Below are 17,066 nucleotides of genomic sequence, written 5' to 3'. Positions count from 1 at the left end.
GCATACTTCTCAAATTTTAAAGCTGTTTGTCCTTTGGCCTTGTACCTCACAAAATGCCTGGGGCATCCATATATTGCAGTACAATTGCACACCCTGGAATGTGCTATTCTTTAGTAAGACACTCTAGGGAGTGCATTGCAATGCGATAACACCACACCTCTGGTAGTTCGCCACATCCTGGAGGTCTGCTCTGATTTCATTACAAAGTATGTCCAGTAGTATGTCTCTACCTCCTTTAGTTATTTTTACTTACAAAATCTCAATATAGTACTAGATCACCCTCAAGCATACCAGTAGAAAGGATGCTCAGTGTTGCTGGCCTAATGTTGAAAAGCCCTTTTTTTTTTCTGATTATAAATTTGAATTTATTTCAGTGAGGACAGAATCGGGTCCAATGTCATTTTAAACAAACAACGCTTCTCTTTTGAGAACAGTAATCCATCTGCAGCCATTAAGACTTGCAACATCTCAAATATGAAACATGTAACTTAATTACTTTTCAAATATAGACCTCAGTCTGGTCTTTGCCCCAAGCCAGGGGTTAGGGGTAACATGGTACTATTCCCCAGGTGTACTGGCATAGCTGTACTAACTGATGTTTTGGGCGAGTGGCACCAAGGCTCTGCCCACTCCCTGTCCCATCCACTCCCGCCCACTTGTGAGTGGGTGTAGGCATAGCATCCTGCAGAGGTACCTTCCTGTACCAACCCCATATCTACTGCAAAGGAGGAAGGGAGGCTCCTTTAATCATTTACATGGACACATAAGCTGGGTCACAATCTGTTTTATAATTACAGCTGTTAGCAAATGTTGTAATTTTAAAATAAAAAACCCCAAACCCCACAAAGACAAATGTTTATATACTACTGTAATTGAAATGAATATATATGACTGTAATATTGGAGATTAGTTGTTAGGAACTCAGACTACCAAGCAGAGATCTCCCTAATGAATAATGCTATATACTATTTTAGGGATGTATTTACATGTTGTTATGAAGACTAATGAGGCAGTTATATTGGTATTATGTATGAAGGGAAGAACAAGTGATGTCTTACATGACACAGTGTAGCAGGATACAGTTCTAGGTGGAAAAAAGGTGGAAAGGAGATTGGATGACTCAAGGATTTGGTAATGAGATCTAGGCTATATCTTCCCTGCAAAAAAGGTATGTTTTTATATTTACATATCTAACTCAAGCTAGTTATCTTGATATAAAATCCAAGGCACAGGTACTTTTTAACTCTCTGTAACTGCCTGAGGACAATCTTATACTCCCTGGGGTTTACTTCAACTATCTATAGTGAAGTTAAAACCTATCTGTGCCTTATTTCCACTAGGATTTTACATCGTTAACTGTCAGTGTAAAAACACACCCTTTTTGCAGCAAAGTCATAACTCTGGATCCCTTCAGCACTGTTATGCCAGTTTGAATATGGCTCCCAGCTGATGCCCTGCCTGAGAGGAAAAGGAGACTAATGTTCCCACCGAATGGCTGTTTGTGTCACAAAAATTTCACAGCAGGCACCGTTTTGTCAGTCTCAGCGAACAGACTGAAGATTGAAGACGTAAAGACAATCTAAAATATAGAGATGCTTTTCGTATTCAGCAAAGAGATTTTAGAAGGATGGAAGTCGGTTAGAAAAAATAGTTGTTCTTTACTGAAATCTGAATTGACCGGCATGAACAAGAGAGCCTACATTTTAGTTTATTTCACCCATGCAGCTCACACAGCAGGATGCTGAGTCACAGTACACTGGAGCAAAGAAATACAAGGTGAAACACCACATCATCAACACTATTTCATTGGTTTTATATACCTGCAGGCAACACACTGATCCTAGCATCTTCTGAGAGCTGAATAAACTTGTTGTGATCCACAGGTCTCAAACCTAGATCCTCAGAGTTTATAAGTGCAGCCATACTCTGCCTTGATGCTTGCTGACCTGGGACCCATAAAGCCTAGCTTCAGCTTGAGGCTCCATCCCTTGTAGTCCTATTAGTAGAGTCCTGGAGTCCAACTAGCACTACTTAAGAGAGCAGCAGGAACAGGAAGTTGTCTGAACAAGTGGGTTTCACTCTATTGTGGACTGTGTGCCTTGTTCTTCCTTCTCCGGCTGCTTGATTTCCTGGAGTCCTGACCTGGTGTGACTCCTGGCATCTGATTCATGGTTCTGATCTCCAGTTTGTCTCCTTGTTCTGACCTCTTAGTATCCTGTCCCTCCTGACTGCATAGTCTGGCTCTGACAGTAGGTCTGGCTGTCCACAACCCAGCCATGACAGCTTGTTAAGACCACAATTACCCTCAGTAGGGGAGACACAGTGCAGAATAGGGTGGAGCCCAGTTGTCTAGCTTCCTGTTCCCGAGGCTGGCTTAAGTAGGGCCAGTGGGCCAATCAGCTGCTCCAGGGCTCAGGGCCGTCTTTAGGCATACGCAGATTACGCAGCTGTGTAGGGCACCACGTAATTTGAGGCATCAAATCTCATGGTGCCCTAGGCAACTGCATGCTGCGTATGCGGCGCTGGCTCCAGTGGCCATCCCCATCCCCCCGCCAGCCCCCCCGTTCCACACCCCTCTGCCCCCATTCGACCCCTTCCCCCAGCCTCTGACCCTGATCTGCCCTGCCCCACCTCTTCCTGCCCCGATCCTCCCCCACCCCACCCCCATTCCACTCCTTCCCCTAAAGCCCCTTCCCGCAAGTGACGAGGCCCACAGGATTAGTGGGGGCACTGGAGCTGGCACAAGGGGTCGGGCCCGCCCCTGCACTTACCAGCGGTGGTGGCAGGAAGCAGAGTGACCTGGCCCCAGCCCGCTCTGCTCCACCAGCTCCCATCCACATTGCTCTGTTTCCCACCGCCGCTGCTGGTGAGTACAGGGGTGGGCCTAACCCCTTCCTCCAAGCCCACAAGCAACAGGGCTGGGAGCTGGCTTGGGCCCCCCCTGCCTTGCTGCTGACTCCCACAGCTCCTGCCCCTGTGGCCCTGCAGCACTTGAGTGCAGTTTTCTCCCCCGCCCTGAGGGCCCGGCCCCCAATGGGGCGGCCACTCCCCACAGGGAGAAGTGCAGGTGCTCGGGCTGCATAAGGCACCACCATAGGTAGGGACGGCCCTGCCAGGGCTCTGCCAATAGAACTGCAGGAGTGAATCCTCAAAGTTTGACTGGGCTTTGTGGTCCAAGGTAAGCAAGCATCAGCAGTCTGCCTGAGGGAAAGGTGGTGTGTGGCTGCTTATATAAACCCTGCAGACTCAGGCTTGAAACTGTGGACTATGACATCACCCTCTCCCTCAGTGTGACCTCCAGGTGATATGGGTTGAGGTTTCTCAGGGTGGCTCCCCTAAAAGGCTTGAACAGGGCAGGAGCATGAACATTTTCTGCTGGCTCCCAAGTGTGTTCATTTGAGCCAATTGATTGTATCTGATTTGACCCAAGAGTCAAGGACTTCATGAACAATGTATTACGCCTCACCCTGTACGTGTACTGGGGGGGCAGGGATTGGACTTTATAGGGAAATGTGTTCTCAGTGTATGGTTTTAGAAGTGAAACCTGGAACACTTGATGATGATCTATGATGAGATAACTGGCTCTGTGAATGAGGGGAAAGCAGTGGACGTGTTATTCCTTGACTTTAGCAGCTTTTGATACAGACTCCCACAGTATTCTTGCAAGCAAGTTAAAGAAGTATGGGCTGGAGAATGGACTATAAGGTGGATAGAAAGCTGGCTAGATTGTTGGGCTCAACAGGTAGTGACCAAAGGCTCCATGTCTAGTTGGCAGCCGGTATCAAGCGGAGTGCCCCAAGGGTTGGTCCTGGGGCCGGTTTTGTTCAATATGTTCATAAATGATCTGGAGAATGGCATGGATTGCACCCTCAGCAAGTTTGCAGATGACACTGAACTGGGAGAAGTGGTAGGGATAGGATACAGAGGGCCCTAGACAAATGAGAGGATTGGGCCAAAAGAAATCTGATGAGGTTCAACAAGGACAAGTGCAAAGTCCTGCACTTGGGATGGAAGAATCCCATGCACTGCTACAGACTAGGGACCAAATGGCTAGGCAGCAGCTCTGCAGAAAAGGACCTAGGGTTTACATTGGATGAGAAGCTGGATATGAGTCAACAGTTTGCCCTTGTTGCCAAGAAGACTAATAGCATTTTGGGCTGTATAAGTAGGAGCATTGCCATCAGATCAAGGGACATGATCTTTCTCCTCTATTCAGCATTGGTGAGGCCTCATCTGGAGTACTGTGTACAGTTTTGGGCCCCACACTACAAGAAGGATGTGGAAAAATTGGAAATAGTTCAGTGGAGGGCAACAAAAATGATTGGGGGGGGGGGCTGGAGCACATGACTTATGAGGGGAGGCTGAGGGAAATGGGATTGTTTAGTCTGCAGAAGAGAAGAATGAGGGGGGGATTTGATAGTTGCTTTCAGCTACCTGAAAGGGGGTTCCAAAGAGGATGGATCTAGACTCTTCTCAGTGGTAACAGATGACAGAACAAGGAGTAATGGTCTGAAGTTGCAGTGGGGGAGGTTTAGGTTGGATATGAGGAAAAACTTTTTCACTAGGATAGTGGTGAAGAACTGGAATAGGTTACCTAGGGAGGTGGTGGAATCTCCTTCCTCAGAGGTTTCTAAGGTCAGGCTTGACATGGCTGGGATGTTGGGGATTGGTCCTGCTCTGAGCAGGGAGTTGGACTAAATGACCTCCTGAGGTCCCTTCCAACCCTGATATTCTCTGATTCTATGAATACAGGGTGGACTCTAAGGCATCAAGGGAGCTGGAGCTTGAAAGTGACCAGGTTGATTTGCTGATGAATGTATGGTGAGGCTAGGAACCAACAGTCTATTTTCTGGGAGAGGTGCAGAGGTGTCTGTGCAGAGGTGTTATTTTGAAAACCCTACCTTTTGTCCTGTGGAGTAGATGGGCCCCAGTTGTCTATGTTTGTCTGCATGCCTTTTGTAGTCCTCCTTTGCCTTCTCAAAGTGTTCATTCATCTCATCTTGGATGTGATGGATGTGCTCTACTTGTTCCAAGACAAATGGGTTGGAGGACAATGTGGTTAGTTGTGGGTGAAATTGGGGGAGGTACCAATAGCTGACAAAAAGGGTCTGTGGTCTGTGGATGCATGGTCCAAATTATTGTATGACAACTCTGCATATGGTAACAATGAAGACCAGTCATCCTGGTGATGGTTAATATAGCATCATAATTATTGTTCAAAGATCTGGTTGATTCTTTCCATTTGGCCATTTGACTGAGGATGATAGGCAAAGGACAGGTGCATGTGGACTACAAATAAAAATAGTGTCTCGTGCCATAAATGGGCAATAAACTGTGGTCCTCGGTTGGAAGTGATAGGATGTGGGAGACCATCAAGATAGACTATATGGTTTATCCAGAGACAGGTGGTTTCCTCCATAGAAAGTAAACCTGTGCAGGGAATAAAGTGAGCCATCTTAGTGATCTACCGCTGGCAGAATTGTTGTGAAACCACTGGACTCTGGTAGTACCAACACAAAGCCCAAGGAAATGGCTTCCCAGGGCTGAGATGTGGCATCCAGATGTTGGACGATGCCACAATGTTTCTGGTGCAGACACAAATCTGGGAGGAAGCTACAAGGTCTTTATCTTTATCTACAAAGTATATTCGAGACCACCAGAAGAAACAGGATGTTAAGCATTGGGTTTTACATCACCCTAAGTGTCCTGCCAAGGTAGAGTTGAGGATCAGTTTTAGAACTGCCATCCTCTCAGGTCAAGGGGAAACCTTATGCACTCCTTCACAAATGTGATCCCCTCACAGTCATTGTGTGTTTCTCAGTTAACAATGGCCAACTCATTGAGTGGAATTCTAGAGAGGCAGAGCAGATGAGCACAAGCAGGTCCTGGAGGCAAGTTGCATTAAGAAAGTTATGGGACTAGAGAATTTGGGCTGGCTCCAGAATAAGGCCTTGTGGGTCAGAGCCATATCTTTGGCACAAGGCATTGACCTTGTCATTCCTGTTTCCAGGGCAGTTGATCAAGGTAAAGTTGAACTGGGAGAAGAATAGGGCCAGTAGGAGCTGTTATTGATTCAGGGCCTTGGCCCTGCACAGGTTACTCCTGGGGGGATTCTGCATGACTGCGTGCCCACAGAAAACACACCCTCCCCTGCAGAATTCCTGTGCTTCCCTTCAGAAAACAGCAGGGAAGCAAAGGGAAGCTGCATGGGGGCGGGTGAAACCATGGGTGCAGTTTTTTGCAGGGGATTGCTCGCCACCAAACAGAGGTGAGGTATGGGGGGCACACTTCTGCAAGAACAGAGCAGCCCACCATAGGAGGTGATGACGAGACCAGTGGGCTGAAAAGCCTACAGAAACTAAGGGGAGTAAGTAGGTGCTTCAGGCATGGCTGGAGTCATCAAATCCTGATTCAGCTTGTGTAGCTTAAGATCCCTGAGCTGGAACCCAATGGAGCGGGCAGTCCTGGGTTCCCCTACCAACACCGTCAGGGACTTAAGAACAGAGAGGGTTTTCAGACCTCTGGGCACCAGGAATTGACTGACAGCCTCACCAGACTGTGTGGACTCAGGTGCAATGTTCTGCCCAGCCAGAGCGGACACCATTGCACCGGCTTACAAGCAGCAACAGAAGAAATTGAGAGACACCCATCCACACCCATACCAGAATATCATGTACCTGGTGGGTAGGGTACTTTCATAGAATGTGGGAAATCCTGATTTACATTCCTCTCAAAGAGACAGAGAGGGGACTTAAAGCTGTGACTCCACAGACCAGGTGAGTGTTCTGACCCTGGGCTCTTTGGTGGGGGGACTGTCTCTCTCACTCAAAACTTGAACAGGACTCCATTTTGTTCCAGTGTAAAACTAGAAATTTTTTTGAAATCTCAAAAATTTTGATGGGATGGAAAAACCATTCTCCTGCCCCCACCCTGACCCCGCTCTACTGATCATCTGCAGCTCCCACTGACTTCAGGTACAGCTGTGAATATTCAAAACTTTTGAAAATTGGACCATGGCTTTCTTAAGCTGCATATTCAGAAAATGGGAGGAAAAACCATAAAACAACCCCCCCCACACACACACACACACTTACTTCCTATGCCAAAATTTTGATTTAAATGACTTTCTCAGCATCACATGGGAACTCTGTGACACTGGGTAGGGATAAACACGGGCAGCACTGGGGAGAGGGGGCTTGCGGCAGCTATAAGGCAAGGCCAAATTCTTCTGACTCTTTAGATTTTGATTCCAACTTCAGGAGGCTGAGCATGCAAAATGGCTGCAGGTTATGCTAAGTCCATACACAAGATGGTTGTATGTCATGTCAAGTCCAGGCCTCTCGTTACACTGGCTAAAGGTACCTGCCCTGACAGGTGCTGGGGGAAGGGAATGTTATGGAGGGTTCAAGGGGTTGTAGAGGCTCTGTGAGCCAGGGGGAGGGGAGCAGTCTAGATATGAACAGATGCGTGTGTAGTAGCTGTAGGCTGGGCGCCTATGGGGACCTAGTGTTCTGAACAATGTGATGGGTTGTGGATGTGTGTCTAGGGTGTGTGGGGTTATTTTAGGGGGCAGAAGAGGACAAGGAGTGGATGATTTCGAAGAAGCCCGTGGGGTATGAGGGGACTGGAGTTGTCCTGAGGAGTGTTGAGGGGTGGGTGAGCATGAATGGAACTGGGATTCTCATGGGGATGGGGGCCACAGCCACAGCCTTCAGAGCTGGGCACCCAGCCAGCAGCGACCGCTCTCTCCACTCTTCCTTCAGAGCTGGGTAGCCAGCCAACAGTGGCGCAAAAGTAAAGGTGGCAATGCCATACCATGCCAAGAATTCAGCAAGTTTTGTCCCTAAACAAATAATTTTTTACAATTGGTAAGACATTTCTTCCATTTCACCCTGAGGCCTGGTCTACACCTAAAACTCAAGTCAAATTAGCTTCATCAGTCAGGGCTGTGAAAAATTTCATGCCCCTTGCAACATAGGTCAATCTTACCTAACCCCCATTTTAGATGCAGCTAGGTCAACAGAACAATTCGTCCATCAACCTAGCTACCACTTCTCATGGGGGTAGATTTACTACAAAGATAGAAAAAAACCCTTAAGTCACTGAAGGAAATATCCATGCTACAGTGGCACAGCTGCAGGACTGTACCTGTGCCCCGATAGTGTAGACATACGTTCAGGATGAGCCCTAAGGGGAATAAAGCACCAGACCAGAAATCACAACAGAGCTTCAAAGAATTTTGTTTCTCTATCTTTTAAAAGGGGAAGATGTACACAGGCCACCATATACAATAGTACCTGCTGCCTTTTTATTATAATGAGTTTTTTTATTTATGAGTTTTCATGAGTATGAAATTTAAATATTCCTGATCACAGATCACTTTATTTTGTGGGGAAAATAATTATGATGTTTGATATATAATATGCAGGCAGCCTGATTTCCCTCTGACATGGTTGATTCAGGAGTTACCCCAATCAAGTCAAAGGAATTACACTGGTGTAAAGCTGGTATAAGTAAGAAGAATATCAAGCCTATGGACTCAGAGCCTGATCATATGGGATGATGAGCACCTCTAGCTTAGCCTTCCATTCCCATTAATTTCAATGAGAGTTGAGTTAGTAGAATAAATCCCTTAAATGCTACTATTCAACTTGAATATGTTACTCTCATTTAGGAAATGTGAGCTGCTCGTACAAATTCCCAGTCTCTCTGACAATCAATAACTTACTATTCTAATGCAATGAGCCCATTAACCCTGAACAGTTGAGACTGCATTCTCCACTGATCAGATAAACAATGTGTGAGCTATTTTATTACAAAATGATGCACCACTTTAGCCATCTTTTCATCAATGATGGATTTAAATTGGATATGAAATGCCAAGAAAGTTTCCTCCCCAGGGCGCCATCAGTGAGAACTGTAAAGCAGAGGCTTTCAGTTAATATGGTTCATATAACTGAATTTTCTCTTTCAGTCAAATCAATTTTAAGTCAGCTGGTAATATTGTTTGACTTCCCAGTAACTAAAGCCATAAATTGTACCGCAGTGATTTGTTAATCTGACCTTAAATCACCCAGCAACTTTCTTATCTCTTTTATGAATCACGGTTTCCTCTTCTTTCCTATTTTTTTATTAGTCCATGCAATATATTTGCCCTCACATTCTCTTCCCTACGCCACACCCCCAAGACTCTTTATTTCTTTTTCATGTAAAATGCAGCATTTCCGAGTTCAGTTAAGTAGCACATTCCACTAATTTTTAAGTATTTATCTCAGTGGACAGCATACACCTCCTTAACTGCTGAATTTAGGGGTGATTCCCTGTTCTGAATCACAAAACCAAAAATCCCTCACTCTTCGTGATCTTTCACCAGAAGACGTCTGGACCTCATTAAACTTTTTTGGTAAAACAACAGAATGGTCCATACCCTCATGTGCATTGCAACGGTTTTGTGCCACACCACAGTTCTTTTGACCACCAAACCTGAGTAAGTGACGCAGGGAAGATCATTCAGTTTAAGAATGATACTGTAATGAGCCTACATCTGTGGCTGTACAATACTCATTCTCCTTGCTCCCAGTGCAGAGGGAGGAACAGCGGTGCAATTACTAAAAAGAGAGTGTAGACACAGAATTGACCACCTTAAAAGTTCAAAAATCATAAGTCAGACTCCAAAAAATTATGAGATTTCTTTGAAAAGAGTAAATCATGTTTTTTGGTCTGTCTTCTAATTTTTGACCAATGCCCCCATGACAATTAGTGTTGCCAGCTCTTTCACATTTATAGTAAGGCATTCTTGGCCCTTGTGGCAGGAGCTCTCATTAGAGGACTAAACCAAGGTCAGGATCCCAGTATTTTAGGCACTGGATAGTAAAAGACTGCCTCTCCTCCAAGGAGCTTACAACCTAGTGCAAAGCATGGTGGTGAATTTGTGATGTGAAATTGGAATTCAGGCTCCCCAAATTCATCTGAAATATGGGCTGCCAAACATTCATCAGATGGTCAGGATTCAAACTGGGGACCTACAGATAAGAGGCTTATTAGCGATGCCCTGAGACATGCAGTGCCCCTAAATACTAATGCTACACTTTGGAAAAGCAGGATTGCTTTCTGGAAAGATATGTTTATTAAATCAAGTTCTGACCTTTAGTAGTATACAGAGGCAAGGTCTTCTACTCTCTGGACTCACAGGCAAAATCTCCCACACTTTAGTCAGTCTCCAATAGACTTTCTTCCACACACTCTTCTAGGGAAAGCTTCAAAACACAGGCACTAAAAATACAACAATAAAACAAATATTAGCACAGCATCCAAATTCATTTCTAAAGACATTGTTTTGCAATATACAGTTATTCCAATAGGTAGCAGGGTCCTTACACTAACTATATCTATGTTTTTTCTTTTGACTTATCAGTAGCATTTGAATCCTCCACCTCCAGATTCACAGCACAGACATCTTGCACTTCAGCTATTAGAAAAACTGGTTGAGGTAAAACCATGTTGTTACCCTATATATGACCAGTCCATACAGGAAGATGTGACTCACATATTGCCAGTGAATTACACAGGAATTTGAGAGAAAGTAACAGGCACTGGGCCTCAGGATTCTTGATTCCTCTTTCTAGTTCTGGGAACAGATTGTTCTTTACTGGTCACAGACAGCATAGCCAAATGTAACAATGCTTCTGTTTGAGTCTTTTGTGGGGACTGAATATTGGACTGCTGGATGTAGAAGGATGAGCCTCTGCCACTGGAGATAAAGAGCCAAATCTCTTAGAATGGAAGCAGTAGCTAAAAGTCATACATCTCTATATGCAGTGTAGTTGCTAAAGGGAGTCACAGTGCCACACTGCATTAGTGTGGATTACAGAAGCACCTGATTTGCTCTGTTCTTTATTTTGTGGGGAAAATAATGAAACTGTGAAGTGAATGGATCTTGGCTTTGTTGCATTAGAAACCTGCAATCCTAGTCCACCCCTGACTTGCACTCTGTGCAGTTTTGGAGTGTCCCAGAATATAGACTAATATCTACAAATTATCATGTTCTGACAGTTCATATAGAGCTGTAGCTCACGAAAGCTTATGCTCAAATAAATTGATTAGTTTCTAAGGTGCCACAAGTACTCCTTTTCTTTTTATATTATTGCAAACAACCATTATGGCTAAAAACTCATTAGGCACAATCCTTGGCCCTCACACCATTGCTTTGTGCAGCTGACTAGATAAATACACCACAGAGGCAGCCTACGATTTCACCCAAAGTAGATGAATAGTTGGATGGTTCACAATTTAAAATATTTACTTCATTTCAGAAACAAACTAACCTGGAATAGAAACAATTTGAATTTTTTGTATTTATTTTTTTCTTTTTGAACAGCTCCAATAATTTTTCTGTCATTATATCTTCTTCTGCCAATCACCCCAGTGACTGAGGAACACAAATGGGTCACTATATGATACCACATAAGCACAGTATGTAAAATTCATGTAAGGCATCATATAATATATTTTTGCATATATTTTTGTTAAGGCAGGGAACAATATGAAGCATTTACTAGACTCTCACTTATCTAACCTGGAATCTTATTTTGGACCACAGAGCATTATCTGACAGCAATCATTGGCTACAATTTGTGCTGTTGGATGCAGAGTAAGTGTGATTTATTTCTTCAATGATCAGAAAAAATCATGAATTATAGATTTGATTAATATCATTCTACCATTTATTTGTGAACAGTGGGGGAGGTTTAGATTGAATCATAGAATCATAGAATATAAGGGTTGGAAGGGACCCCAGAAGGTCATCTAGTCCAACCCCCTGCTCGAAGCAGGACCAATTCCCAGTTAAATCATTTTAACTGGATATTGGATATTAGGAAAAACTTTTTCACTAAGAGGGTGGTGAAACACTGGAATGCGTTACCTAGGGAGGTGGTAGAATCTCCTTCCTTAGAGGTTTTTAAGGTCAGGCTTGACAAAGCCCTGGCTGGGATGATTTAGCTGGGAATTGGTCCTGCTTTGAGCAGGGGGTTGGACTAGATGACCTTCTGGGGTCCCTTCCAACCCTGATATTCTATGATTCTATGATTCTAGTGCAGTATTGCCAAGCTCAAATGTTCAAGAATCATGAGTCAAGCCCCAAAACATCATGAGATTGACTTAAAAATGTGTTTTTTAAAAATAATAAATGTTGGATTCTTTTTATTTTCCTTCTTGTTTTTGAGCCTTCAAGATTCACTCAGATCATATTTTCAACCTTCCTACACAACCATGAAGAATGGAAACTTGCTAGTTTTTTTTAAAATGATAGCTGAGATTCTTATATCATCACTTGCCTCCAGGAACTGAGGCTTTAAGTAAAACACCAAATATCTCAAATATCTTGAAAAAGTTGCTACTAACACTCTAATATCATCAGCCCATGATCAAGAACACCTTAGTGCAATATAGAATTGCCCATTAACAAATCGTGTGTCCTCTGATCTTACAAATAATTAGGGCCAGATTCTCATACTCTTACACCTGCTAAATAGCACATTACTCCATGACTGCTCCCACTGATTTCAAAAGGACTAAATATTGAGCAAGGTGCAACTCAATGGAAGTAAGAGTATCAGATTCAGAATCTGGATCTTAGGCACATGAACAATTTTTTTTAACTCATGTGTTTGCAAGATCCAGGTCTTAGTCAGCTGCTAGAATCGTCTTCTTCAGAAGAGCTTTGTGTAAGCTGGAAAGCTTGTGTCTCTCACCAACAGAAGCTGGTCCAATTAAAATATTACCCACTTTGTCTCTCTAATACCCTGAGACCAACATGGCTATAACACTGAAGCCACATTAGTGACCTAGCCACCACAGACAACTTATAGTAAATTCCTTGCTTGAGGAACCAGGAAATCTTAATGAGTGACAGAACAGTCTCTCTCCCACTACTGGCAAAATGACACCAGTAACTCACCCCTATTTCCTTCTTCAATCAATCAATCACTGTTTTTAAACTTATTCTATTGCATCTGTCCCAAATCAGGACATGACAGTCAGGTGTAAAAGTCATTCAGCAATCATGCACAATTACCTATAGTTTAGGATTAAAAATCAAGAGCAGTAAATCTAGCATATTTATTCTGATTAATAAAAATGCTGTAAAATCCTTTATGTTATGGTCCATCTGTTAAGATTAAATAATACTTTAAGAAGGTTGTCTGGCCACTGCATTTACCATTGGTCACAAGCTCCCAAAGGGAATCTCTCACAAATCTTGGGAGACAGGCCAGTCCTTGCCTACAGACAGTCCCCCAGCCTGAAGCAAATGCTCACCAGCAACCACATACAACACAACAGAACCACTAATCCAGGAACCTATCCTTTCAACAAAGCCCGTTGCCAACGGTGCCCACATATCTATTCAGGGGACAGCATCACAGGGCCTAATAACATCAGCCACACTATCAGAGGCTCGTTCACCTGCACATCCACCAATGTGATATATGCCATCATGTGCCAGCAATGCCCCTCTGCCATGTACATTGGTCAAACTGGACAGTCTCTACGTAAAAGAATAAATGGACACAAATCAGACATCAAGAATTATAACATTAAGAAACCAGTCGGCGAACACTTCAATCTCTCTAGTCACGCGATTACAGACATGAAAGTTGCGATATTACAACAAAAAAACTTCAAATCCAGACTCCAGCGAGAGACTGCTGAATTGGAATTCATTTGCAAATTGGATACAATTAACTTAGGCTTGAATAGAGATTGGGAGTGGCTAAGTCATTATGCAAGGTAACCTATTTCCCCTTGTTTTTTCCTACACCCCCCCCAGACGTTCTTGTTAAACCCTGGATTTGTGCTGGAAAGGGCCCACCTTGATTATCATACACATTGTAAGGAGAGTGATCACTTTAGGTAAGCTATTACCAGCAGGAGAGTGGGGTGGGGGGTGGTATGTTTTGATGCTTTGTGTGTATAAAAAGATCTTCTACACTTTCCACAGTATGCATCCGATGAAGTGAGCTGTAGCTCACGAAAGCTTATGCTCAAATAAATTGGTTAGTTTCTAAGGTGCCACAAGTACTCCTTTTCTTTTTGCAGATGTGTTGAGGTAAACACAGCCTAAACTATGCAGGAGGTCAGACTGGATTATCATAATAGTTCCTTCTGGTCTTAAAACCTATGTATTTATGAAACTGAATCTTGAAAAAAAATTTTATGGAAAAGAAAAATGAAAAAAAAATCCTTAGTTTTAGTAATCTCAAGTCCTGATCCTCCAAACATTTACAAGAGTAAGTTTTCCAGTGTTTACCATAGTAATGTTACATCTGTACATGCTTTGAGGATCAACCATATAAGGTTTCATTTATACCAACAGTGGGTAAAAGAATTTGAGACAGATATATACATTTTAAATGACAGATCTGATCCAAAGTAGAAAAAGATATTTTTCTTAGTCCTGACTTGGGCTCCACTGACATCAATGGAAATTTTGCCTGAATGGCTGATTAAAAACTGAGTAAGATGCTCAGAAAGTGGCCCACACAGATATTCAGTACTAAATGGCAAAAATGTGCATTTCCAGCTTCTTGCAAATATGTTTTTTCTGTCTTGAAATTAGCCTCTTATTCTCAATTCTTGTGATTGCTACCTTAGAGAAAGTGAATAATTTCATAACAAATTATGACTTTGTTCAGAATTACTGTGTGTGACCACTTCCCTCGGGCAGTGACACCCTCCCCCCACTCCACCACTGGTGATGTCAATGAGAGTATTTGGCCAAGTAAAAAATGAATAATAACTGATGGTTTGTCCACATACAAACTGGAATCAAAAACTAAACTGGTTTAATTCACACCTTTGAAGCCTTGCTACAAAGTTTCTATACTGATTAACTAAATTGGTTTAAAAACTGATATAATGAAATCAGTTTTCAGAGTAACAGCCGTGTTAGTCTATATTTGCAAAAAGAAAAGGAGTACTTGTGGCACCTTAGAGACTAACCAATTTATTTGAGCATAAGCTTTTGTGAGCTACATCCGATGAAGTGAGCTGTAGCTCACGAAAGCTTATGCTCAAATAAATTGGTTAGTCTCTAAGGTGCCACAAGTACTCCTTTTAATTAAATCAGTGCAACTTCTATAGTGGACACAGTTATACCAGTATAAAATTGATATACAGGGCTGGATTGACAATTAGGCACAGTAGGCAAGTGCCTAGGGGCACCGACATTCTAGGGGTGCCTAAAAGTTAAAAGTAGGTTAAAAGTTAAAAAGTTAATACGTGGGTGACAAGGCTCCTGCCGAGGGTTGGTCCGGGGGAGCTCTGAGCCGAGGCCGGGCAGGGCGGCTGCTGAAGGTGCTGGAAGGGTCCCAGACCCTTCCCAATTTTGCCCACCCCACTGCCTCCATCCCATGTGGGGGAGGGAAAGGGAGGAGCATGGCTGGTGCCCCATTCTTTTCTTGTTCTAATTGAGAACTGAAACTAATTTTGAAATGTCAAAATTTCCTGAGGGAAGAAAATATCATTTCCCTATCAGGTCTCCTTTTGGTCACTCGACAAATAATAATAGTAGAGAGTGCAACTTATTGCCATTGTACTGGTGACATAGCTGTATTGCGGTCAGTCCACAGGTATGGTAAAATGATGACTTTGAGTAATATGGAGTAACACATATGATCAGGTTGCCATATACTCTTTACTAAAACAAGTAAAACTAGGATTTTTTTCCACCTACACCAATGCTATTAATTCTAGCTGCCCAGCAGGGTTGCAAACAGTCAATTAGTCACACAACACTGGGTTCCCCCTACCCACATGCACCCCAAATACTGCAAAGTGCCTGGGTATTTGCCTTCCCTCCCAGGGCAGAACAATGCATTCCAACTGACCAGTAAGGGGGATTGTAACTTTAATTGCCTAGTTTCATCCTATTATTGACTTCATTTGCTTTTTTATGCTTTTTCTCAAGATCTGCACCTTCTAATATTGCACTACCATTAGGTGCCCTACCTTCTGCATCCCCGATTGATCCACTGCCATATTAATAACTTGTTCTACCTGCCACTGGCTCAGTAACTGACCTCAACCCAAAAGTTCAAAAATCAGTAGAGAGACAGGGGGGTGAGGTAATATATTTTATTGAACCAGCTTCTGTTGGGGAAAGAGACAAGCTTTCAAGCTCACACAGAACTCTTCCTCAGGCCTAAAGAAGAAGAAATTGGTCCAATAAATGATGTCTCCTCACTGTGAGCCTAAGAGCATCCAAGTGCCAGAGGGAAAGGGGCTCACTGCTATCAGATAATGAGTTTCAGCTAGAATTATGACTAAAATGTGTTTCAACCAGGCATTTCAGGGGCAGTTGGTAAACAGGTCTGCCCTGAGGGGTGTATTTACTTATCTGAGCAGCCCACTCATTAGGCAGAGACAATAACGGTTTATTTACATATTAAGTAAACAAAACCTGTACCTTGCTCGATTAAGTTTTTGACTTAATTTTAAACTAAGTTTTAAACTCGGATGTGTGTTTTCACTTTTATTTGCTCGTAACCATTTCTAAATCCATCTTTTACTAGAACTCACTTAAAATCCTATTTTCTTTTGTTAATAAACTTGATTTACTATTAATCTAAACCAACCCTACAGTGCTGTGGTTGAATTAAAATGAATGTTAACTCTAGTTAATGTGGCAAGTTGTTGGATTTTGTCTCTGTTTCCATTGTAACGCTGATTGCTGTTGGAGAGAGGTTAACTCCCTGGACCAACTGGCACTTTCATCACCTTGCCACACTCAAGCACCTTCAGGCATGCAATGTATCATTAAGGTAAATGAGTTCTTCCACACTATGGAGCTGCCTTGAATCCAGGAGAATCTATCCTGTGGGTTGTATGGTGTTACTGATGTACCCAATCTAAGTCCATCTTCCCCTTCCCTTCATATGCTTCCTCTATACTTCCTTTTGTGAATAAACTGTATCTTGATTTTTGGTTTCTCCATTATGGAGGTGCCAGAAGGGTATGTGTATGAGATATCAGGCTAATCATAGGGGTAAGGACCAGGCCAGGGGTAG

The sequence above is a fragment of the Caretta caretta genome, chromosome 2 (assembly GCF_965140235.1).
Source record: "Caretta caretta isolate rCarCar2 chromosome 2, rCarCar1.hap1, whole genome shotgun sequence".
NCBI classification, from domain to species: Eukaryota; Metazoa; Chordata; order Testudines; family Cheloniidae; genus Caretta; species Caretta caretta.
The sequence above is the reverse complement of the archived record's forward strand: the minus strand, read 5'-3'. Positions refer to the sequence as shown.